Raw genomic sequence first — 25,318 nt, 5'->3', positions numbered from 1 at the left:
CACTCCTGTCCTGCAAAGACTCCATTGGCTGCCCACCAAGTTCCGCATAGATTACAAAATTCTTCTGTACACTTTCAAGGCCCTTTACAATCTCTCCCACCATATCTTTCAAATCTTATTCATATTGCCATTCCCTCTCGCTCCCTCAGATCATCCTCCTCAATCCATTTCACTGTCCCCTCTGCCCGTCTCACCACCATGGGATTTCAGTCGCTCTGCTCCCCAACTATGGAACTCATTACCACCATACCTTAGAAACATAAAGTCATTATCAAATTTTAAAACCGAACTCAAAACACACCTTTTTAGATCTGCCTTTTCCACATGACACAATTGGTTTGCCTGATTTTACATAGTTTTATATAGATACATTGTTTTGTTTTATTTATTTTATCTACTTTACTTGTTACATTTTATTTGTTTCTGTCACAGTTTTTTTTTATTATTGTACGGTGTCCTTGAGTGCCAGAAAGGCGCCTTTGAAATAAAATGTATTATTATTATTATTAAATGAAGTACTAATGTATTAAGACGGCTAATGTAATGAAATAAAATTAACTGTTGGAATTTATTTCCACTCTGCTGTCCATAGCAAAGTTAACTTTTATTCAGTATTTTTGCCAGAAAAAAAGTAAAAAAAAAAATGTAGCTAATGTCTGACAATGTCTGATTTATCAAATTTTATTATGACAATAAAATGTCAAAAATAAAAGGAAATTTTTTTCTTGTCTTCTTGAAATGTTAAAGGCACATTAAATTATGGATTCATGTCAATATATTTTAAATAAAATGCTGTAAAAGTATGTGTTCATCAGTGTCAATATAAAAACTATCAGAATAATTTCGATCAAAAAAACATTGTGCTCTTTATTCATAAATTCCCCAAAACTAAATAATCACATTAAAAACTCTGTTTAGTCATTTATTTGATTACACAATATATTAGCGTGTGTGAGAAAATGTGTCAAATATTAACTTAAAATACTTTGCAGAACAGCACTTTGTGAAGTTCGGTCCATTCACTGTATTAGCTTACGTCAAAGGATATGTAAGTTAGGGCTGTATAAATAAATCGATTCGGCGATATATATCGATATCCGTCCTAGGAAAGTATCGATTTTTCATCCGCGAGTATCGATCCTTAAACCATAGGGGTCCATAGCCTTATAGCTCTTTTTAACGTCTATTGTTACGGCGTAGCAGCAAGACTCCGCCTACATCAGTCACACTTTCAACTTGAGCTTAAAGTGCACATTATAAACTACACACCAGTTTTAAATTGTGCTAATAGACCAAGTATAACCTGAGTTATGCTAAAATTAGTAAACTATATTTTCCGAATGTCAAAAGCGCCGCCATTCACCGGCTTTTCCGATTATGTGAGAGGGAATGAGCTTCCAACGTACAAAACGAAACATTAGATTCCTGTGTTGTTGGAAATGTAAATCTTCAATAAATAACAATGGGCTGTATTTTGTTGCTGAGAAACGAAGTAAAGTTGTGCAAGTAACCGTGAAAGAGAAGCGGAACGGAGAAGCGGCGCGAACGGAGCAGCTGCTAAAGCAGTGAGATCGCGAAATTAATGCAAATTTCGACTGGTAGCATTCGCTTCATAATTAGTTTTTAGCTTAGCGGTTTCTGATCTGTATATAAGGATTACCTGAAGAATGAACACGGGTTGATGACATCCCGCGGGCGCGCAGCGGCGCTGTGTTTTGTTCGTCTTCCTTAAACTTTCACAGTTTAAGGAAGACGAAGAGGAAAACCTCCCAGCCGGAATCCGCGGCGCCGTGAGGATTTCCATGATAACAATAGCTGATCGATCATTCTTATTAGCAATAGACAAAGAGTATCAGAGACTGAGAGTACTATGAGATCCTGAGAGGCAGCTACTCAAGATCCAATCAGGAAATACGGCGCGCAGGGAGTCGATCACTACGGGTGAGGCGAGCCACTACTTAGCAGTTAGAAAAAGCAGCTTACATCCACGCTAACTCCGGGAACCAAGGTGAAACGCATTTTCCCATAGCCAAAGACGCATTGTGCTGCATTTTACTTCAAAGTGCCGCCACAGTGTCCAAAAGAAAAAACATAAGTCAATAATTGCATATGAGTCTACAGAGGCTGAAATCTCCCCACCTGCTCCTGGATACCGTTAAACTTGAGTTCATGTCAAATCCACATGAATTAAATGACAGAAACTAATTCTCTCACTGCATCTTGATCATTGTCCACTGCAGACTGTAAACTGCCAATCAGAGTCAGTATTGGTAGTTGGTGCTAGTAATTTTCAATAACTAAATCAAGTCTATGAACACAAAATTCACTAAAACATTCTGTCCCTCTAAAAGCTTTCAGAAAATCGTAAAAATGCACTGAACCATCGCTCAAAATATCGTGATACATACGTATCGTGACCATAAATTGAATATTGTATCGACCCCTAATTACAAGTGAAAAATGACTTGTAAGGACAAAAATGCATATCGAATGTTATAGATAAATTAGTTTAAACTTAAAAAAGATAGTAAAAAAAAAATAAAAAATACAACCAAGACAACGAATCACCAAATTATGGAGACAATAATCACACATAATTGTACAATCAAGAACAACCAATGAAGGAAAATATGTTATATGTATATGCATTAACTAAGTTAAAGGCATGCTAATTTATTAAAAAGCTTTATAAAGACTGGTTAATAAATTTGAAACAAATAGCATCAGTCATCTATTTTGCTGTAAGACAAAATATCAGACTTTTAATACTGTAATTCAGATGCAAACAATTAATGAAAATCACTAATAGTACACAACACACATCTATTTGGATAAAAAGTATTAAAGTAAATTCATTCACCCCACTCATTCTCTATACAGAAAAATACAAATCAATCCTGCAAGTTCATATTTTATATCTCCAATATGCAAATGTCAAGGTCCAAATGATCACATTAACAAATTCAAAAATTAAACAATTTTCCCACTTTATAGACAAGAAGCCCTCCAGTTTTCATCTTTTATATTAGCGTTCCAACGTAGGCGTACCGCCCCCAGGGCGTTCAGAGGACGGCCGGGGGCCTGGCGGACATTTTACAAAAGGGGTGCTGGGATGCCTTTGGGGGACGTTTGTCGAAGGTAAACTTACACCTTAATGCACAACAATGCAGTTAGACTTTGAGCAACTTGGTAAAACTGTAAAACTGTAAACTTTGATTAAGAACCAGATTGTTCTTTGTCATTTCTGTCCAGTAAAACTATTAATCTATAAATCAATAGACAGGTCTATATAAAGATATAATCCAGTTTCGTCTCATATTTGTATGGCATTAAAAGGACCTGGAAATTGGTTTTCATTGAAAGTTCGATTGCGCAATAATGCCATGTGGGTGAAATTTTATGGAGATACTCTGATGTCCCATTCTCCTGAAGGCAGCACAGAGCGCACCACCAGAAAATACTGAAGAGAAGAAGAGCTATGATTAATGTATTACAGTTCTAATCCAGTTTAATGTTGCAGAGCTCAGTCGTTGCTAATAGTTCAAAGTTTAAACTGGCATGTTACATTTTTATCTGGTCATTTGTGAAACATTAACACTATAAAAGGCACAAAATAAAATATTTTTCCACTCTGATTTGCTGCTGTTAGGCCTACCAATTTAACTGAATGTCATTGCATTTCATAGACGCCTGTGAAAATAATTTCTATTCCCATGACTTCTCTGGAAATATTTTCATGATAAATACAGAAACAAACAAAAATCAAAACATCTACAATGCGAAAGTAAATTATGATAAAATAATATCAGTGCAAAGTATCCTACAAATCTTTGTGGGGCGGTGAGGACCTGGATAAAGGCTAGGGGCGCTGGCCCAAAAAGGTGAGAAACACGTTTATATGAACCTCTACATAGGACATACGAAAAATAGTTCTACGCGTTCACCGTGTACGCCTCATGTGCTGAGTTAAACAAATTTTTGAATAAAGCTTTCCACAGGTCCCACATGAAAACGGCTTTCACCTGTGTAATCACATGTGCTTAGTTAAACGAAATTGCGACTAAAACTTTTCCACAGTCCCACATGAAAACGGCTTTCACCTGTTGAATCACATGTGCCGAGTTAAAGCCGGTTTAGACTAAAACCTTTCCACAGGTCCCACATAAACGGCTTTTCACCTGAGTGAATCATCATGTGCTTAGTTAAATTCCCTTATGAATAAAAGTTTTCCACAGTTCACACATGAAACGGCTTTTCACCTGTGTGAATCATCAGTGCTAGTAAACTAAGTTTGGACTAAAACTTTTCCACAGCTCCACATTAAACGGCTTTTCACTCGTGTGATCATCATGTGCAGAGCTAAAGTCGGTTTTAGACTAAAACCTTTTCCACAGGTCCCACATGAAAACGGCTTTTCACCTGAGTGAATCATCATGTGCGAGTTAAAGCCGGTTTTGATAAAATTTTCCACAGTCCACATGAAAACGGCTTTTCACCTGAGTGAATCATCATGTGCTTAGTTAAACTAAGTTTGTGACTAAAACTTTTTCCACAGGCTCCACATGTAAACGGCTTTTCACCCGTGTGAATCATCATGTGCAGAGTTAAAGTCGGTTTTCGACTAAAACCTTTTCCACAGGTCCCACATGAAAACGGCTTTTCACCTGTGTGAATCATCATGTGCTGAGTTAAATTCGGTTTTCGACTAAAACCTTTTCCACAGGTCCCACATGAAAACGGCTTTTCATCTGCGTGATCATCATGTGCTGAGTTAAACTAAGTTTGTGATTAAAACTTTTTCCACAGGTCACACAAGAAAATGGCTTTTCACCTGTGTGAATCATCATGTGCCGAGTTAAAGCCGGTTTTAGACTAAAACTTTTTCCACAGGTCCCACATGAAAACGTGCATTGTGCTGAGTTAAAGTCGGTTTTCGACTAAAACTATTTCCACAGGTCCCACATGAAAACGGCTTTTCACCTGTGTGAATCATCATGTGTGTTAAACGAATTGCGACAAAACATTTTTCCACAGGTCCCACATGAAACGCTTTTCACCTGTGTGAATCTCATGTGCCGAGTTAAATCACTTTTTCGCCTAAAACTTTTCCACAGTTCCCACATGAAAACGGCTTTTCAGCTGTGTGAATCCCATATGATTATCAAGAGAAATTGCAAGCAAAAAGCTTTTACAGGTCACACAGGAGAAAGGTTTTCTTTCTGATTTTGCTTCTCAGCTTCAGCAGTTCCTGGAAGATGACCTGCTCCTTGTTGGTTCGATTCAGTTTGGTTGTTGTTCATAAACAGGAACCACCATGCAGGTATCAGTCTCCTGTTTAATTCAAGCTGTTCCACCCTGACTGGAGTAAACGTCTTCTCTTCCACTTTATTTGTTGATATCTAGATCCTGCTGCTCTTCTTTATATGTTGATCTTCTGGCTCTTCTTTTCTTGTTTCACCTGCAGAGGTTCTACCTCGTCCTGGTCCAGATTGGATCTCCTCTCCTGGTTATACATTTCGTTCTCATAAACGTTATGTTGCAGGCAATCTGGAGAGGAAAACAGGAAAAAAGAGGAATTGTTAACGTTACTGAAGTAATTAACAGACTTCATTATTTAAGACAGAAATCACCAAAAAACACATCTGAAAATTCAAGAGTGCAGACATTCAGCTGACATTGGAAAATTACCAAATAAATATTTCTGATTAATTATTCACTCCAGGCATGATCGGTATTGTTTAAAAATAATTTTCTAGTATTATTCTAATATTTTCTATGTTGGAGCAATTAACTTTTATTTTATTACTTTGAGTTCAGTTTCATGTTAATGTTTATTTATATTTTTGTTCTTTACTTTAAAAAAAATCCTAATCCAAGAACCCAGAATCTTGACAGTTTGTCCATTTCTGTAAGTTAGGGACTGGTACAGGACCAGCATGCACTGGGCTTTCACCAGGTCTTATCTTTTTTTACTGCTAAGAATAATGATAATCTTAGCAACAGAGAAAACATGCAAACAAAGAAAGAGACGCAAACAAATGAAATACAGCAAACAAGAAGAGATGACGGAAACAAAAAGCAAATAAAATGTAGCAAACAAAAAAAAGAGACGCAAACAAAAGACCCTCCTGCTGTGCTGGACCAAAACAGCAGAAGATGCTCAGCACCGCAGGATATGTTGATCAGATCGACAGACTATGACATGAGGGCTTGACAGACAACGTGTCACAAGTAAGATGGACATAATATGTGTATATTTTGTAATTAGAATATTACTTTACTGTATTTATTCCACCAGTGAAATATCAGCTAATGCTAGCTGGTATAGTGCTATAGTACTTGGTGTCAGTCCCCGCTCTGAAAGCTAACCGAGATTATTTTTAAAAGTTTCAGTTATTTCTAACACTGACTTAGATATCTGATACAAGAGCCTATTATAGAAATGAAACAATATTATAAAAATAATAATATTACACGTTATAACATTCACCAGAAAAGTTTACACAGATGGCAATGGCTATTATGAACTTCACTCTGTCAAGTAAGATACCTCCCAAATCTCCCGTTTATGTTTAAAGGTTTCCTATGTTGTGTGTGAGTGTGTGTGCAAGCGCTAAACATGCATAGCTTAATATTATTCAGTATTAATCATTATTTATTTCTGTCTATATTATATAAATATGTATTGATAAGACGAGAGCGGTCCATTAGACATCTGTCCTTTATTTATGTCTATGTGAGAAACGGCCCGGTCTGCGGAAACGGGTCCTTCGAAGGCCACGAAATGGACGACCAGAAGAAAAAAGCCGTAGCCTTCAGCTAGCTGCCTAGCCTCCATCTTGGCGTTATGTTGCTTAGCAACCTTGACAACGTGAAGTACAAAGTGCCGAAGGAAAAAAACGGACTCGAAGTTAGTTTTTTTACTCGTTTTTTTCAGTATTATTCTTCACCTTTTGTGATAAAGGCTGTTCCATACTAAAAAGAAATCTGTTTGATTCTAAAATGTTTAAACATGTATAGCAAGGAATGTAAGCAAATTATTCATTTTCAAATACTCTCTAGATCTCAGGAAGTAAGACATTACAGTTAAATAAAATTATTATGTTTGAAGGCTTAACTTTAATCAGTCAAACCCATTTGTTCAGGAATAAATACTTCAGTGAAACAAATTTTTTACAACTATTACCTGGCTTAATATCTGTGTTCCACCTCCACTCATAGGGGAAACTAGCAGGAGTTTTTAAAACGATTTGCCGGGAGACGTGCGTTCTCTCTCGTTGTACCGAACCTGGAGCGCCCGGTCAGCTGACAGCTGGCGAGGGGAGCTGGCTGTTAATGCAGCGGGAACAGACATCTCCGAAAACGTCTGAGCAATATTGCAATTAAGTGATTTATTGATGCACCTAGCAGATATTGAGATCTATACATCTACATTCTCGCCGAAAAACATTGTAAAAATCATTTTGTGTAATACAGCAAAAAAAAAAAAAAAAAAAAAAAAAAAAAAAAAAAATTGCTGCCATTGCTGCGTTTCTCAACACCCGTTTAAAGGATGCAGACCCTAAATTTGGACAAGGCTGTTTTTGTTCGACTCCCTCTAGTGTCTGGAGCACTTCCGTTTTCAGCACTTTTTGTTGCATCTTTGTTTGCTGCATTTCATTTGCGTCTCTTGTTTGCTGCATTTTATTTGCTTTTTGTTGCGTCATTTCTTCTTATTGCTGCATTACATTTCTTTGAATCTCTTTTTTGTTTGCTTGTTTTCTCTGTTGCTGCGCATTTGCACCCGTCGGCCACAGGTTCATATAAAGACCAGCTGTGCCTTTATGTGGAAGGATAAAAAGAAACTGTTCATTATAGAAACAATAAACAGAACAGATTCCAGGAGGATTTAGAAATACGGAGTTATGTCTGCCTCGTTATTTTAACCTGTTGTATCCTGTTTACAGGAAAAAATCTGCGTCTGTTACAGCGACACCAGCCCTGTGCGTGAAACACTTGCTTTACTAGCCTTTTGCTGAATTGTTTTCATATTTCTCCTGTTTATTAAGTAAGTCTCAGCAGTTAAAGGAGGAGAGCCCTAAGAAAGATAACTGGTTCCATTTTCACTCTACATAAATAAGCCATTCGTACAGCGTAGTTGTGATGTTTGCGTTCTTTTATCTGATATAAAAACATGTATACAGGAGGGGAACGGTTACTATAATGACCCTCATGCAGAAAGCTTCATACATTCAAACCTTAACCTGAATCCAAACGCTGGCGTTTCTTACCTATTCGGTATAAGATTATCTTGGGTTTCCGGGAGAAATCCAGCAGTCTGCGTTGATCATCCATCTCTTCCTCTTGATGATTTCTTTAAACTCTGTGAATGTTTCTTCAACAGCAGTCAAATGCTTGTTGATAAACTCGTTTATACAACTCTCGAAATTCAACAAAACAAACCATGCGCCATCTTGTTTCTCGTCTTCTTCTTCGTCTTTTTTATGGCGGTTGGCAAACAACTTTAAGGTGCATTACCGCCACCTTCCAGGTTGGAGTATGGATAAGAAGCTCATAGCCTCCTCGTTCTTCTAAGAAAATTAAAAAAATACTATCAAAAGCTATATTCCTGATGAACTCTGAAACAATTCTCTTATAACTAACTTATTTTATACTACTAAGCTCACTAAGTAGTATCTTTCTTTCCCGTACATATTTGTTGGTTGGACATACAGGATTAAATAGTACTCTTAACTTAATGAATAAACTTAATACAGGTTGTTGTATTTATTGTGGAAAGTTAGAAACAGTACAGCATATCTTTTTAGAAAAAATTAATGTTAATGCATGTCACCATGAGAAAAGCCTTCTGGGTTTGCTTAAAACTTTTTTAAAATATTAAAATCACACATTTTTGTCTCATGAAGTGAAAAATTTATTGGCAAAACAAACTTATTGTCAGAAATCTTTCTTGCTATTCTATGTTTTTGTTTGTGACTCAAACTTTGCTTGTGATTCTCACATGACATCATGGGCAGGGCCTAAAATTACAACAAAAAATTTCTGGTGTGTGCAAATAGAAGTTTATGTTTGGCAAATAACATTTTAAGTTCACGAGACAATATTACTTATTTAATTAAAAAACATTTTTTAAACAAACTTTTGTAAAGAAAAAAATTGGGGGTACTCCGGAGTATGGGGTACCGGGCCCTTTGATACGGCTGTCAGTCCCTGTATGACCGGTGTCAGAGTCTGGTCCGCATTGCCGGCAGTAAGTCGGGCTCGTTTCCGGTGAGAGTTGGACTCCGCCAAGGCTGCCTTTGTCACCGATTCTGTTCATTACTTTATGGACAGAATTTCTAGGCGCAGCCAAGGTGTTGAGGGATCCGTTTGGTGGCCTTAGGATCGAATCTCTGCTTTTTGCGGATGATGTGGTCCTGTTGGCTTCATCGGAACGTGATCTGCAGCTCTCACTGGAGCGGTTCGCAGCCGAGTGTGAAGCGGCCGGGATGAGGCTCAGTGCCTCCAAATCCGAGGCCATGGTCTTGAGCCGGAAAAGGGTAGAGTGCCTTCTCCGGGTCAGGGGGTCGTCCTGCCTCAAGTGGAGGAGTTTAAGTATCTGGGGATCTTGTTCACGAATGAGGAAGAAGGGAGCGGGAGATCGACAGGCGGATTGGGGCAGCGTCTACTGTGAAGCGGGCGCTGTACCGGTCCGTCGTGGTGAAGAGAGAGCTGAGCCAAAAAGCGAAGCTCTCGATTTACCGGTCGATCTACGTTCCCACCCTCATCTATGGTCATGAGCTTTGGGTCATGACCGAAAGAACGAGATCACGGGTACAAGCGGCCGAAATGGGTTTCCTCCGCAGGGTGGCTGGGCTCTCCCTTAGAGATAGGATGAGAAGCTCGGTCAGCCGGGAGGGACTCAGTGTAGAGCCGCTGCTCCTCCACGTCGAGAGGAGCCAGTTGAGGTGGCTCGGGCATCTGGTAAGGTTGCCTCCTGGACGCCTCCCTGGTGAGGTGTTCCGGGCACGTCCACCGGGAGGAGGCCTCAGGGAAGACCCAGGACACGCTGGAGGGATTACGTCTCTCGGCTGGCCTGGGAACGCCTTGGGATTCCCCCGGAGGAGCTGGAAGAAGTGGCTGGGGAGAGGGAAGTCTGGGCCTCCCTTCTGAAGCTGCTGCCCCGCGACCCGACCCCGGATAAGCGGAAGAAAATGGATGGATGGATGGATGGAGAAATAATACTATTCCAAAAGTTTTGATTACAAATTTATTATGCTTAACTTAGGTTTTTTTTTATTGAATATTTGGGGAAATATTAATTGCATCCTCACCAGACCCTAAACGTACTTAAAGTCTGGATCGACTTTTTTCCCCCTTCATTAATGACACACTTTTATTACATACATTATATCTATCAAGGTAATTCAGGGTGACTTATTTTTATTCTAAATTAATTCTTAATGAATTTAAGTGTTATTCTCCTTCAAGATACATTTGCCTAACGCTGGAATAAATGCAATGTACATTATACCCAAAGAATGAGCTGTTGCTAGGGAATCAAAGAGTGAAGTAGAGGCCAATTGAGGTTGAGCAACTAAAGCCTTTCCTCTGCCTACATCTCCCAGAATGCTGTTCTGAATCTGAATTCAGTGAAATTATTGAACATTCTAATATATTTTCTATTGATATTTATACTATTGATTCTCCTACTCTGTGTGACGTATAAAAGCCTGGACAAAGCCACAAGAGATGAAACACAGTTTTGTAAACCAAAAAGCTAAGTGAACATTTCCAATAAAGATGGCTGCCTGGTTCATTATTTCATACATGCTTTTATCCAAGATCAAGTGTTGAGAACTTGATCTTGTTAAACAAACATGTGATGGCCCCACCTGACAGCCTGCGGCGACGTATCGAAGTAGATGTTTCTGTTGTACTGGGCATCCGACACATAGATGGTAGCCAGGTCAAAATCCTGAAAACGCACAGAGCAGCTGTTAAAAACAAAACTATTTTCTCACTCGTCTGCCTCAACCTCAAAAGACAGAAGCAGTTTCTAAGAACACATAAAGACTGAGTCTGTTTGAAATTCAATTTCCTGCTTGGCTAGAACCGTCGTCACCTGTAGATCTTGAGAGGAAGAACACCATATTAAACCCCCCCACAGTATCATGTACAATGCTGTCTGCATGAACACTCCACACACTTCTGACCAATCACACAATACTTCACATAGACCTGAACCTGGTGTGGACTTGATTTTCATCTCATAACTACGTCAATGAGAGCAGACTGCGACTGTTTGGACATAAAACCCGAGCATCTTCTCCGAGACCGTGCCGATTTCCTCCTGACTATGGACTAATATCAGCCGATATTAGTCATATTGTTCCGATAAACAAAACTGGGCCAATATTAACCATCAATATTTATTTCCTTCTTGTTGCCATTTGTTTCTGGAGGGGGAGTGAACAAAGTTGGTCATGTGACAGCAGGGGCGCAAAAAGTGGGTATGCAGTGCATGCAACGCATAGGGGCGCAACACCAGAGGGGCGTCAAAATCCCGTCTGGATGGGGCGGTGCGCCGATGATGTTTTCCCATACACTTCAGCGCGCCTTACGCTCCTTCACCTCGCGCACATAACGAGGTAAATGTAGTGAGTTTTACCTTTCACGTGTCGTCGTCTTGGGTGGGGGAGGAGGACACGAGCGTATTTCTACACTCCTTCACCCTGACCTGACATACCTTCCTTCGGGGGGGAGGGGGAGGCGATTTATGTTTTCGCATCCACCTGAATAATGTGTAGTTGCACCACTGTGTGACAGTGATCAGTGATTGTGAGGAGTTTAACTGAAGCAAAGAAGGAGTGATGAAGTCAGCAGCAATATGGTTGTTTTTCCCCCAAAGTTTCAAAAGCAACAGCAACCTTAATATCGGCCCAAACTTGTACATCGGTCGATCCCTGGCTAAAAAGACCCAATCAAAGTCCACACTTTATTCCAACTGTGCCAAGATTTGAAATCTGACATTGACAGGCAAATTTCCAACCAATCTGAATGAGCTCGAGCTACTGTCCATTGAACAGCAGACATTTTATTCAGACTATATATTGTGTAAAATATAGATATTTATAAAATCATGTTGCATTTTCTAAATTTATTTATTGTATTTTTTAAAGGTTTTGTTGGCTCTAGTGGCCTTCATTTTAAAGAAGCTTGACAGGAAAGAGGAGGAAGACATGCGGCAAATGTCACCAGGCTGGGAATTGAACCTGCGACCACCGGCATGAGGACTACGGCCTCGGCTGTCTGCAAGAATACCGTTTGAAGTGGCATTCTTGCAGACACCAAAGTAAGCTTTTCGTTGTACAAGCAAACATGTTTCTGCTATGCACATGACAGATAAAGGTTGAAATTAAATATTTTAGTCTCTGGAAAGCTTTCAAAGACGTACCTTTAAGGACAAATTAATCAAAAGATGCTACAATAAGGATTTATCTCAGGGTAACTGAATCCAAATGCCCTCCAAACTGCTCAAATTTATCTTTGTTAAACATTCTGAAAATAATGAGCAGTTCATTTCCCCGTTATCTCCTACTTTATGTTGTTAAAATCCAGCTGGTTTGTGGCTGTAATGAGACATGAAAAGGTTCTGGGTGTGTAAATATTTCTGGACCAACAGCATCTTCTGATCTTCATCCTCTGACTGTAGTGAAACAGAAGAAGCTGCTCTCCAAAGCACAAAACGACAGATGTTCTCAAAAAATCATCACAGAAACAGAAAATTACTTTAGTTATCTACTGACACACCTCACCGGCTAACTGAGAATAATACTGTGTGATGAAGTTATGAGGCTGGCAATTAAAGATGTTATATTCAGGAATGCAAAGAAGGAAAACAATCCCACTTTAACACTTTCTGTAACATGTAATGTAAACAAAAAGGGAAAAGATGCACGATAATCCATCATGAAACATAATATTTAAATGGATTAGATTGGATTAAATAAAAATTCACATTTAAAACTTTGATTATTTTCGAGAGAGGTTTCAACGCGACATAGTTAAAGGATTTATTACAATTATTTTTGATAAAATCAGCTGAAAGTTTCTGATCCAGACTCTTCATCAGCCGTTTCTCTGCTTTATGGAGCTGAAAGGACAAGAGTCCAGGAGTTTACTGCTGTGCTCTGGCATAAACGCTGCAGAAACACATGATGCAAGCACAGGAGGACCAGCTGTGAGTGGGTTTGCGTGTGTGTGTGTGTTCATGGTCTCACCTCTTGGGTTTTTGCAGGACTCCCTCCGTTCGGGATTCCTTTTCCTGCAGACGCGTCAGGAATGTTTTCTTTTTTCTCCGCTGGTTCCGACATCTCCAAAAAAAACTCCCACACAACTTTCCCTAAACTTCACCTCGGATTCGGGAGACTTCAATAAAACTTTTTAAGCTCTAAATGTCGAAGGATTTGCCTTATCTCAGCTGAAAGACCAAAACTCATTAATGATCCTTCCTTTTGCTGACAGCGTGATTACAGCGCGTCCATGTCCCTTGAGAAACATCAGATGTTTTCCTTTCCGGCGCACATGAAGATAATTAGAACGTCCATCCCCATTTCAGCCTTCCTGTGATCTGCTCCAAGCTGCCAGTCCTGCTCTAATAAACCACTGCTGGTGCTGCATTCAAAGACCAACGGAAATCTGGTTTACAAACAACGTATCTTAAATTCCCTGGTAAATTATTGACAAAAAAGGAGGGAAACTAACGTATTTGTATTCGGTATGCAACACAAAACATTGATCTATTCATAAGTATTACACATTGTTTCATTCATCACTGCATGCAGTACGTTTTTATTGTGAAATGTGTTTTGCCCACATTCCATTGACACCCTAAAGGCAACACCAGGCGTCATGTGATTCACAGCAACAGGATAACGGAAACAGTTTTTAAAAATTCTGAAATTTACAGTAAACATTTGTAAATGTTTTTGCAACTTTGGTAAACATTAAATAAACATGTTCTTGTTCTTATTTCCTTATTTCTTATTTACTGACACTAATTTGGTAAACATTTGTGTTTGTAACATTCATGATCATTTTGGAACATGAATGGCCCAGAATGATCTTCTGAATAAACTTTTTATCAAATTATTTTGATTTCATTATAGTTTTATTTTTACTAAAGAGGAGAGCAAATTTTTATGTAGAAACTTGAATAGAGCCAAGTTTTTATTTTGTATATTTTAAATGTGTTAAACAAAATCTTTTGTTACATTCAAGTTTGAAATAAAACCTTACTTTGAAAAAACAAAGACCTGTAGTTATCTCAAGGGATAACTACAAGCGTTGTCATTTGTAATCATGTACAAATGAGATTATCTTTTAAATTATCTTTGGTATTTCAGTCTAACAAACAGGAGCTGACATGATCTTTGCTAAAGTCTCCAGGTTCAACATTTAGTTAACCTTTCACGCCATCTGCTGAGCATATCCATCAATGCTGCCACATGTGGTCTTGAAGACCTGTCATGACTTCAGCAGTAAGTTTCTTTTTGCTTGAATGAGGATCTATTGATCCCACCTGAACATGAAAGATGTTGGGAAACATGAAATAATTCCCATATATAGATATGGTTTTAGGGATAAAAACTATGGGATCTTAGTATATATATGATATTTTCACTGTTTCTCTAAATTTTTATGAAACTATATTAAGGATAAATTAAACATATAGTTCAATTTAAATGAGTTTTATTAGCGATTGAGATTTGGACTGTATTTCTTTTTTTTTTTTTTTTGCAGGTAGGCAGGTTTAACGGGGGATCAGGGGATTTTGTCAGGAAAGGTCAGTCAGGATCAGAGCTGGAGCTGCTGTTCCTCAGTCTCTGTTTCACAGCTCAGCTTCACCATGTCGGTATTTAGCTATAAAGACGCAGAGTGCTGAAAATACATGCTGAAAATGTATGTTGTTTCTGAAGGAATCAGATGTGTATTTTCTATTTCACTTTTGGATAATTTCTCTTTTATCCTTGGCTTTAGCCTGTGAACCAGGACGTCTCAGAAGTCGTTGGAGTTCTCCCAGTTTGACCAGCAACCTGAAGTCCTGCCTGGCGCCCGAATTCCCAGTGTTAATATACATTAATTTGTTTTATTGCACACTTTTATTCTTTCACGTTTTGTGTATTTTTAGGAGAAATATCTCAATATGAAGTACTAATGTATCAAGACAGCTAATGTAATGAAATAAAAATAATTAACTGTTAGAATTTATTTCCACTCTGCTGTCCATAGCAAAGTTAACTTTTATACTGTAATATTTTTGCAGGACAAAAGTAAGAAAAATATGTAGCTAATGTTTGACAATGTCTGATTTATCAAAGTTTGTCGTTACAATAAAATGTCAAAAAATAAAAGGAAATTATTTTTTTTTTCTTGTCTTCTTCAAATGTTAAATGCACATTAAATTATGGATTCATGTCAATATATTCTTGAATAAAATGCTGTAAAAGTGTGTGTGTTCAGTGTCCATATAAAAATATCAGAATAATTTCTATCAAATAAAAACATTGTGCTCTTTATTCAGAAATCCCACAAAAAAAAACTAAATAATCACATTAAAAGTCAAACTCTGTGTTTAGTCATTTGTTTGATTACCAAATATATTACCTTGTGTGAGAAAATGTGTTAAATATTAACTTAAACGTTTGCAGAATAGCACTTTGTGAAGTTCGGGCCATTCACTTGTATTAGCTTATGTCAAATGATACGCAAGTGATAAATGACTTTGTAAGAACATAATAAAATGCATATCTATACGTTTATATATTAAATTAGTTTAAACTTTAAAAAAGATAGTGATCTTTAATAGAAAACAGCCACGGCAGAAAATAGAAAAATTATACCACCAAGACAAGCGAAACTCCAAATTATTGGAGACAATAATCACACATAATTTGAACAATCAAGAACAATCAATGAAGGAAAATATGTTTATATTGTATATTGCATTTTCTAAGTAAAAGGGCATGCCAACTTATTTGAAAAGCTTTTATAAAGACTGGTTAATATAATTTGAAACAAATATCAGTTTCATTCTAGTTTTGCTGTAAAGACAAAACTATCAAAGACTTTTAATACTGTAAATTTCAGATTACAAAACAATTAATGAAAGTCTACTAATAGTACACAACAGCATATCTTATTTAGGATTAAAAATGTATTAAAGTAAATCTCATTCACCCCACTCATTCTCTCTATACAGAATAATACAAGTAAATCCTGGAAGTTCATATTTTACATTTCCAAGTACGCAAATGTCGAGATCCAAATGATCACATTTAACAAATTCAAAAATTAAACAATTTTCCAACTTTATAGACAAGAAGCCCTCCGGATTTCATCTGTCTTTTATATGAACCTCTACATAGGACATATATGGAAAATAGTTCTACGGCGTTTCACCTGTGTGACGCCTCATGTGCTGAGTTAAATTCCCTTTATGACTAAAACTTTTTCCACAGGCTCCACATGAAAACGGCTTTTCATCTGTGTGAATCATCATGTGCTGAGTTAAATATCGTTTTTGACTAAAACTTTTTCCACAGTTCACACATGAAAACGGCTTTTCACCTGTGTGAATTATCATGTGCTGAGTTAAACTAAGTTTGTGACCAAAACCTTTTCCACAGGTCCCACATGAAAATGGCTTTTCACCTGTGTGAATCATCATGTGCTTAGTTAAACTAAGTTTGTGACTAAAACTTTTTCCACAGTTCCCGCATGAAACGGCTTTCATCTGTGTGATCATCATGTTGATTAAATTCTTTTTGACAGTTCACACATGCTTTTCACCTGAGTGAATCATCATGTGCTTAGTTAAACTAGTTTGTGACTAAAACTTTTTCCACAGTTCACACATGAAAACGGCTTTTCATCTGTGTGAATCATCATGTGCTTAGTTAAATTCCCTTTTTGACTAAAGGTTTGTCCACAGTTCACACATAAAAATGGCTTTTCACCTGCGTGAATCATCATGTGCTTAGTTAAACTATGTTTGTGACTAAAACTTTTTCCACAGTTCACACATGAAAATGGCTTTTCACCTGTGTGAATCATCATGTGCTGAGTTAAAGTCGGTTTTCGACTAAAACGTTTTCCACAGGTCACACATGAAAACGGCTTTTCACCTGTGTGAATCATCATGTGCCGAGTTAAACCAATTTTTTGACTAAAACTTTTTCTACAGGTCCCACATGAAAATGGCTTTTCACCTGTGTGAATCATCATGTGCTTAGTTAAACTAAGTTTGTGACTAAAACTTTTTCCACAGTTCACACATGAAAATGGCTTTTCACCTGTGTGAATCATCAGATGCTGAGTTAAAGCCGGTTTTAGACTAAAACTTTTCCACGGGTCCCACATGAAAACAGCTTTTTACTTGTGTGAATCCTCATATGAGCATCAAGAGAATATTTGAAAGCAAAACGCTTTTTACAGGTCACACAGGAGAAAGGTTTTCTTCTTTTCTGATTTTGATTCTCAGCTTCAGCGGCTTCCTGGAAGATGACCTGTTCCTTGTTTGGTTCTGATTCAATTTGGTTTGTTTGCTCATAAACAGGAACCACCATGCAGGTATCAGTCTCCTGTTTTAATTCAAGCTGTTCTTCACCCTGACTGGAGTAAACTTCTTTCTCTTCCACTTTTATTTGTTGATATTCTAGATCCTGCTGCTCTTCTTTTATATGTTGATCTTCTGGCTCTTCTTTTTCTTGTTTCACCTGCAGAGGTTCTACCTCGTCCTGGTCCAGATTGGATCTCCTCTCCTGGTTATACATCTCGTTCTCATAAACGTTATGTTGCAGGCAATCTGGAGAGGAAAACAGAAAAAAAGAGGAATTGTTAACGTTACTGAAGTAATTAACAGACTTTCATCATTTAAGACAGAAATCACCAAATAAACACATCTGAAAATTCAAGAGTGCAGACATTCAGCTGACATTTGGAAAATTACCATATTAAATATTTCTTTTTAATTTATTCACTGTAGGAATGATTGTTATTGTTTAAAAATTATTTTCTAGTATTATTTCTAATATTTTATATGTTGGAGCGATTATGTTTTTATTTTTATTACTTTGAACTTTGAGTTCAGTTTCATGTTAATTGTTTATAATTTTTTGTTTCTTTACTTTAAAAAAATCCTAACCTAAGAACCCAGAATTTTGACAGTGGGTCCATTTTCTGCAAGTTTAGGGACTGGTACAGGACCAGCATGCACTGGGTTTTCACCAGACCATTTATTTTTTACTGCTAAGAGTAATGATAATTCTTAGCAACAGAGAAAACATGCAAACAAGAAAAGAGACGCAAACAAAACCCTCCTGCTGTGCTCGACCAAAACAGCAGAAGATGCCTCAGCACCACAGAATATTGTTGATCAGATCGACGGACTATTGACATGAGGGCTTGACAGACAACGTTTCGCAAGTAAGATGGACATAATATTGTGTATATTTTGTGATTAGTATATTACTTTACTGTATTTATGTCCACCAGTGAAATATCAGCTAATGCTAGCTGGTATAGTGCTATAGTACTTGGTGTTCAGTCCCCGCTCTGAAAGGTAACCGAGATTATTTTTAAAAAAGTTTCAGTTATTTTCTAACACTGACTTAGATATCTGATACAAGAGCCTATTATAGAAATGAAACATTATAAAAATAATGTTTCATTATCCCGCTAATCTTACACGTTATAACATTCACCAGAAAAGTTTACAAAGATGGCAATGGCTATTATTTACTTCACTCTGTCAAAGTAAGATACCTCCCAAATCTTCCGTTTTTGTTTTGAAGGTTTCCTATGTGTGTGTGTGTGTGTGTGTGCGCGTGCTAAACATGTATCTGATGGGTGATTTTAACATAGGGGGAACGGTATCTGATGGGTGAAATATGCCCATCAGATAGGGTTCCCCCACTGTAAAACAAGGGGAGCGGTATCTGATGGGTAATATTGAGCATTAAAATACATTGCCCTGTTTTATTTCATAAATATATGTATATATAACTAAACATATATATACATTTATAATAATTATAATATCTATGTGACATTTGTATTTATCATCACTATTATTATTATTATTATTATTGTTGTTATTGTTATTATTATTAGTTTCCCGCTAAATCGTGAAGAAAGTTACAACTTTGCCGAAACATATTGTTTGAGCTTTCACGGTGTCCGTAGTTCCCTATGCGCGTGCTTTCTCGGTGCTCAGCACGAGCACGTGCATATTTTGCCGCGTGGGCGGGGCGTAGCGGCAAGAAGACACAAGCTGTGTGAAACTGACACCCCACCCACGTCAAAAAATCCAGCAAATAGTCTGAATGGTTAGTGCTCCGTTTGTGCAGGTTTGTGCCGTTAAAATTTTCGTTTGTGCAGTTTTGGTTTCTGAGATATTAAACATTATTTTTTAGGTCATCTAGAGTTCACCATCCCCCCATATGCTCCAAAACAAACCAAAGTGGGCTAGTTCGTTAGTGCTCCGTTTGTGCAGGTTTGTGCCGTTAAAATTTTCGTTTGTGCAGCTTTCATTTTTGAGATATTAAAAGTTATAATTTTGACCGATGACGTCACCATCCCCCCATATCGTTCCAAAACAAACCAAAGTGGGCTAGTTCGTTAGTGCTCCGTTTGTGCAGGTTTGTGCCGTTAAAATTTTCGTTTGTGCAGTTTTGGTTTCTGAGATATTAAACATTATTTTTTAGGTCATCTAGAGTTCACCATCCCCCCATATCGCTCCAAAACAAACCAAAGTGGGCTAGTTCGTTAGTGCTCCGTTTGTGCCGTTAAAATTTTCGTTTGTGCAGCTTTCGTCTTTGAGATATTAAAGGTTATAATTTTGACCGTTGACGTCACCGTCACCCTATCATGTTCCAAATCAAACCTAAGTGTGGGCTACTTCTTTTAATTATTCAGATTCTCCGCTGTTGTACAATGTGTACATTTTGTTTTGAACTTCAATAAAGACTTAGAACAAGAATAAATGTGTCTCATTTCAAGAAATGTTTTAAGATAGCAATGTTTTTTCACGAACGTAGCGTTCTCTCCACAATAATTGAATCCTGCTAATAAAGGACATGCAGCCTGACCCTGACGTAATGTGTATAACCTGTTCAACTGTGCTTTGATTTCGGAGGTGGTCTGAAGAATTATATTCACATTGTTGATGTACTGTCTGCTGATTATGCAGCAAACGTGTAAAAAAATTACATGAGCCTATAAAGGCCAATTTGCTAGTTGCTTGAGCAAAGTTTTTGCAGAGTAAAACGGAAATGTGTCATTATTTCAAAGTTCATCCAAGTAATGTAGGCTACTTAATATTTAGTAAATATATTTTCAATGCAACGACTTTCATTTCATCCAATTTCTTACATTAAATGTGTATGGGCTTCAAGGATTTTGAAAAGCTCCACATGTTTTGCGAACTTTGACATAGTTCTCACACAACTGGGATTGGCTCCACCCACACTGTAGTGAGCCCCCACAACCCCCGATCTTGTTTTGGCGGCAGAGCAAGTGTAATTTCAACCTCTCGTTAATATTCTAGCGGTCTCAAATCGTTTTGAATAAGTCATTTTTGGAATTTTTTCTACCCCGATTTTGATTTTTGAACAAGGTAAAATCAAATTAATGCTCAACTAGCAAATTGGCCTTTATAGGCTCATGTAATTTTTTTACACGTTTGCTGCATAATCAGCAGACAGTACATCAACAATGTGAATATAATTCTTCAGACCACCTCCGAAATCAAAGCACAGTTGAACAGGTTATACACATTACGTTAGGGTCAGGCTGCATGTCCTTTATTAGCAGGATTCAATTATTGTGGAGAGAACGCTACGTTCGTGAAAAAACATTGCTATCTTAAAACATTTCTTGAAATGAGACACATTTTTTCTTGTTCTAAGTCTTTATTGAAGTTCAAAACAAAATGTACACATTGTACAACAGCTGAGAATCTGAAGAATTAAAAGAAGTAGCCCACACTTAGGTTTGATTTGGAACATGATAGGGTGACGGTGACGTCATCGGCCAAAATTATAACCTTTAATATCTCAAAGACGAAAGCTGCACAAACGAAAATTTTAACGGCACAAACCTGCACAAACGGAGCACTAACGAATTAGCCCACTTTGGTTTGTTTTGGAGCATATGGGGGGATGGTGACGTCATCGGCCAAAATTATAACTTTTAATATCTCAAAGACGAAAGCTGCACAAACAAAAATTTTAACGGCACAAACCTGCACAAACGGAGCACTAACGAATTAGCCCACTTTGGTTTGTTTTGGAGCGATATGGGGGGATGGTGAACTCTAGATGACCTAAAAAATAATGTTTAATATCTCAGAAACCAAAACTGCACAAACGAAAATTTTAACAGCACAAAACTGCACAAACGGAGCACTAACGAATTAGCCCACTTTGGTTTGTTTTGGAGCGTAATGGGGGATGGTAACGTCATCGGCCAAAATTATAACTTTTAATATCTCAAAGACGAAAGCTGCACAAACGAAAATTTTAACAGCACAAAACTGCACAAACGGAGCACTAACGAACTAGCCCACTTTGGTTTGTTTTGGAGCGTAATGGGGGATGGTGACGTCATCGGCCAAAATTATAACTTTTAATATCTCAAAGATGAAAGCTGCACAAACGAAAATTTTAACGGCACAAACCTGCACAAACGGAGCACTAACGAACTAGCCCACTTTGGTTTGTTTTGGAGCGATATGGGGGGATGGTGAACTCTAGATGACCTAAAAAATAATGTTTAATATCTCAGAAACCAAAACTGCACAAACAAAAATTTTAACGGCACAAACCTGCACAAACGGAGCACTAACCATTCAGACTATTTGCTGGATTTTTTGACGTGGGTGGGGTGTCAGCTTCACACAGCTGGGGGAGCTGTATCTAATGGGGAAACGCGGATTGACGTAACACCGGTAACCTCAGCTACTGCACTTTCTTCTATTTTCTTTTATTTTTCTTGATTTCTTTTGTTTCATTCTTAAAATAAACTGGTTTTAAAAGGAACATTTTTTTAAGAGGATTTAATAAATGTTATATATATATATATATACACATTTGAAACTGTCTCAGATGTTTTAAATTAAATGCATAACAGAACCTGTGTGCCTTAAACCAAATGAAATATTCCTTTTCATTATAGAAACAATAAACAGAACAGATTCCAGGAGGATTTTAGAAATACGGAGTTGTGTCTGCCTCGTTATTTTAACCTGTTGTATCCTGTTTACAGGAAAAATCTGCGTCTGTTACAGCGACACCAGCCATGTTGCGTGAAACACTTGCTTTACTAGCCTTTTGCTGAATTGTTCTACATATTTCTCCTGTTTATGAAAGTAAGTCTCAGCAGTTTAAGGAGGAGAGCCCTAAGAAAGATAACTGGTTCTATTTTCTCTCTACATAAATAAGCCATTCTTACAGCGTAGTTGTGATGTTTGCGTTCTTTTATCTGATATAAAAACATTTATACAGGAGGGGAACGGTTACTATAATGACCCTCATGCAGAAAGCTTCATACATTCAAACCTTAACCTGAATCCAAACGCTGGTGTTTCTTACCTATTCGGTATAAGATTATCTTGGGCTTCCGGGAGAAATCCAGCAGTCTGCGTTGATCATCCATCTCTTCCTCTTGATGATTTCTTTAAACTCTGTGAATGTTTCTTCAGCAGCAGTCAAATGCTTGTTGATAAACTCGAAAATTCCACTAAACAAACCATGCACCATCTTGTTTTCCTCCTATCTTCTTCTCTTTAATGGCGGTGAGAAGCATAGACATAAATACGTAGACGCCTCATGGAGCGAGAAGGACCCCGTGCAGCAAACAGAAAGGGGGGGAAGGGACCACTGTCGGTCTCATACCATTGAGACTGACATTGCAATCCGGAAGTGAAGGGGGCGCTATTTCCTACACTTCCGTTTTAATATTCTTTTGAAATCTGATATATTTTCACCTTTAGGAAGGAGTTTCACTCTCAGAATGCATTTGAATTTATATCCTCTATTTACTTTAGGGCAGCTCAGAGTTTTTAGCAAATTCTGTAGTTTTCTGTGAACTTCTAAATCTGCCCCTTAGTCGCATCTTTTCGGGCTTACTACTGCCTCTAGTGTCGGGGAGGTGGTAACACAACTGGAGCTGCTGTTCCTTAGTCAGCTCAGCTTCACCATGTCGTTATTTAGCTATAAAGACGCTGAGTGCTGAAAATGTATGTTGTTTCTGAAGGAATCAGATGTGTATTTTCTATTTCACTTTTGTATCAATTTTCTTTTATCCTTGGCTTTAGCCTGTGAACCAGGACTTCTCAGAAGTCGGAGTTCTCCCAGTTTGACCAGCAGACTGAAGCCCTGCCTGTGGCCAGAATTCCCAGTGTAATATACATGAATTTGTTTTATTGCACTTTTTTTTCTTTCACCTTTGGTGTATTTTTAGGAGAAATATCTCAATATGAAGTACTAATGTATCAAGACAGCTAATGTAATGAAATAAAAATAAACTATTAGAATTTATTTACACTCTGCTGACCATAGCAAAGTTAACTTTTATACTGTAATATTTTTGCAGGACAAAAGTTAGAAAAATATGTAGCTAATGTTTGATAATGTCTGATTTATCAAAGTTTATTGTTACAATGTCAAAAAATAAAGGGAAATTATTTTTTTTCTTGTCTTCTTCAAATGTTAAAGGCACATTAAATTATGGATTCATGTCAATATATTATTGAATAAAATGCTGTAAAAGTGTGTGTGTTCATCAGTGTCAGAATAATTTCTATCAAATTGTGCTCTTTATTCAAAAATCCCCCAAAACAACTAAATAATCACATTAAAAGTAATAAACTCTGTGTTTAGTCATTTGATTAACAAATATATTAGCGTGTGAGAAAATGTGTCAAATATTAACTTAACCCTCCTATTATGTTTGTTTCTGAGGTACAGCAATAATGTTCGTGGGTCAATTTGACCCGGAGAGTGTTTAGTCATGCAATAGCGTCAGAAACCTAAAACATCCTCCAAAACTTTTTTGTATCTGATTATTAATTCCAATACTAACCATTTCAATCAATATTTGTGCAATGAGGTTTTTTTATTTCTCACAAATTAAGGATCAATAACGACAATTTACTCATTTGGACATAAAAATTTGATTTTCAATTTTTTATGCCCACTGAAAAAACCCAAACACAAAATGACAATATTCTTGAAAGTGATTTTTTGTAAATTTCTTTATATTACATTTAGATTTTTTTTGAAGGGGTCATCTTTATAATTGAACTTGAGACACTTTTCTGCTCTGGGTCAAATTGACCCGCTGACTAAAATCAAGACAAATGAGTCCTGAAGATGATCCTCCAGCTGGTTTTCCAGTTTAAATCTGCGTGTTCAAAACAAAACTGGGTTTTTCATCACATGCTGCCCAGATTTTTATGCCATATTTAGCTGGTGTGGAAGCCATATATTGCCTAAATGAGTAGGGTCGCTACTCATTTAGGCAATATATGCCTTCTGAATGCCAGGGGTGAACTTTATGAATGCCACAAGTCTTCCATCTACTGTGACATTAGGGCCTGGGTTATAGAACAGGGGAAGTTACAACCCATATGTACCACACTGTTCTATTAGCTGCTAGTTTGTCTTGTCCATCGATTGTCAAATCGGATTACTCTGGAGAAAAGTTTCCAGAAACATTATGGCCCTAAATATTACCCTGCCTGTCTCTGCATCCCTTAGACTGGCTGTTGACTCGTCCTTTGACTTATAAACTCTGGTCAGAATGAGGACCTCCAAATATGCATGTAAATGCATTTGGTCCAGCTCCTTCCAGTTCTCTCCAAAAACTCACCTTCCTTTTAGATTTGTCATTTCAACAAGAATTTTCTGTATTACACGAGGCCTGAGTAGCTCAAAGACTGACTTGATGTCTATAATGCGAGTTACTGCCATCCTAGTCAACCCTGGAATGATCAACAAGAAGTTCCAGAGCTTCCAGGGTTTTCATCTTTTTATTTCCCTGCTGCTCATTTCCTAATCTCTGACAGTGACAATATGACATGTACCTTCAGTGTGTAATGTGTTTAGGACTCCCTTGCAGAGAGTATTTATGTTCCCTCCATTTCTACCTAGTGTTCACTCAGTGTGAGTGGAGTTTGTCCAGGGGAACAGAAAAGGTACCTGTCAAAAGTTGTATGAACACCTGCTTTCAGGCAGCTTTCTAGTGAAGTAAAGAGAATAGTGAAAGAGTGGGT

General features: G+C 37.5%; 2 long non-coding RNA genes and 1 pseudogene across 5 annotated transcripts; 1 reads left to right on the top strand and 2 right to left on the bottom strand.

Moving 5' to 3' along the window:
* Window positions 1-8,430: 8,430 nt before the first annotated feature.
* Window positions 8,431-14,126, bottom strand: LOC145550466 (uncharacterized). Of its 3 annotated transcripts, none has more exons than XR_014086360.1 (3): window positions 13,263-14,124; window positions 10,875-10,957; window positions 8,431-8,567 (listed from the first exon to the last, which is right to left on the bottom strand). It is a non-coding gene; the product is annotated as an uncharacterized LOC145550466 (long non-coding RNA). The 3 variants fall into 3 exon arrangements; XR_014086359.1 differs by having other exon boundaries at window positions 8,431-8,570; window positions 13,263-14,123; XR_014086358.1 differs by lacking the exon at window positions 8,431-8,567 and adding an exon at window positions 9,685-10,154 and having other exon boundaries at window positions 13,263-14,126.
* Window positions 12,244-13,437, top strand: LOC145550467 (uncharacterized). The gene is made up of 2 exons (XR_014086361.1): window positions 12,244-12,334; window positions 13,280-13,437. It is a non-coding gene; the product is annotated as an uncharacterized LOC145550467 (long non-coding RNA).
* Window positions 14,127-16,857: 2,731 nt separating the features above from the next.
* On the bottom strand, window positions 16,858-23,522 carry LOC145550457 (uncharacterized; annotated as a pseudogene). The gene is made up of 2 exons (XR_014086350.1): window positions 22,635-23,522; window positions 16,858-17,848 (listed from the first exon to the last, which is right to left on the bottom strand). The product of XR_014086350.1 is annotated as an uncharacterized LOC145550457 (transcript).
* Between the last annotated feature and the right edge of the window lie 1,796 nt (window positions 23,523-25,318).

The sequence above is a fragment of the Poecilia reticulata genome, unplaced genomic scaffold (genome assembly GCF_904066995.2).
Source record: "Poecilia reticulata unplaced genomic scaffold, P_reticulata-male-v2 Scaffold_52, whole genome shotgun sequence".
NCBI classification, from domain to species: Eukaryota; Metazoa; Chordata; class Actinopteri; order Cyprinodontiformes; family Poeciliidae; genus Poecilia; species Poecilia reticulata.
This window is presented reverse-complemented; position numbering and strand designations above follow the sequence as displayed.